This window comes from Arachis stenosperma, chromosome 10 (assembly GCF_014773155.1).
Source record: "Arachis stenosperma cultivar V10309 chromosome 10, arast.V10309.gnm1.PFL2, whole genome shotgun sequence".
In the NCBI taxonomy this organism is placed as follows: domain Eukaryota; kingdom Viridiplantae; phylum Streptophyta; class Magnoliopsida; order Fabales; family Fabaceae; genus Arachis; species Arachis stenosperma.
Genome location: NC_080386.1, coordinates 33,802,635 through 33,804,086, shown reverse-complemented (window position 1 = coordinate 33,804,086; position 1,452 = coordinate 33,802,635).

The following is a 1,452-nucleotide window of genomic DNA, read 5'->3' as shown; positions in this document are numbered from 1 at the left end:
GAGCATAAATCTAGGAGGAGCAACCCTTGAAAAAGAAAGGGGGAGCAACACTAAAGCAAGTAACATAAATCAAAGGAAAGTTTCTTAACCCTATTCAAAAATTCAATTCTTTTGGTTAATGTTTTAATTATGTTTGTCATCAAGGGGGAGATTGTTGAGTTAAGAAATTAACTAAATTAATTAATGATGACAAACATTATTTTATTTGGAAATTATCTAATTAATGTTAATTATTTATGATTAAGTGTAGCACAAATCAAGCTAAATCTATTCTAGTGGGCCACAAAAATAATAGAAGCCCAAAGGTGATGAATAGAAAGTAAACGGGCTGAACTTGAAAAGAACCAACCCAAGCCCGATTTGATATCACTCAAGCAAATCCCTCCAAATTACTTTCACCAAAAGTAACGTTCACTTCTTTCCTCTTCGATAAGAACTCAGAAAAAGAGAGAGAAAGCTTAGTTCCTAAGCTGTTCACCAAAGAAGCAAGAAAGAGAAGGTTAAGCAAAAAGGTTGAAATCTAATCACCCACATCAAACTGTATCAAGAGAAGTCAGAAGCTAAAGATGATTTATTTCCTTCTACATGCATCTTATTATCTCCTCTTCATCTTCAACTCTCTGCTAATCCAATTTGAGATACATAGGAAAAATGACCTTTGATCAACTCTGCTACAAATCTATGGTCAAATTTGTGACTTGGGGACCAAGTAGTGTTTCAATGGCTGAGATCTGGGTTTACCATTGAAAATATTTGCTTCTGCTGTCCTGTGGCTTTCGGTCAACAAAGAAGGTCAGAACCAAAGCTTCTAATTTGGGGATTAACTGGAAAAAGTGATATGGTGAGTTGGTGAAGCACACAGCTCGAGGGTTGACCTTGGAGAGAGCAACTCATCAACATGCAAGGAGATATAAAAGAAAATTTCTCATCATTCTGAAGCCAAGGAGAGATAATCAGTGTTTTGAGGTTTATATTCTGAGAAGAGTTCTCTGAAAAAGTTCATCAACTTGGACAGTACTTCCTAATCAAAGAGGCGTTCCGCCAGAATAAGAAACTAAATCAGAGGCAAGCAAATCTGGTACATCACATAGCAAAGAGGCTGTTGAAGCATCAATCTCCTTCATATTTTACAAATTGTAATTTTCTTTTCAAGGTTTATCTTTCTGTAATTTCTTGGGGTAAAAGGCTGAATGAGAGGGTCATTGAAAGAGCCTAAGAGTGGAAAGAGGTAGAGAGAAACACTTGAGTGAAAAGCCTAGAGTGATTTCAGATTTTTTTTAGGTTGATTCTGTGTCTTGTATCTTGTACCAGTGAGGTATCCCTTTCTTAGTTGGGTTAGCACTAAGAGTAAAGAGTTAGGTATTAGCATAACCAAGTCAAGTTAGGTTAGAACTTGAGTGTGAAAGGTTGATGTGCAGAAAACGATCTGACACAAAACTCACCGGCAAGTGT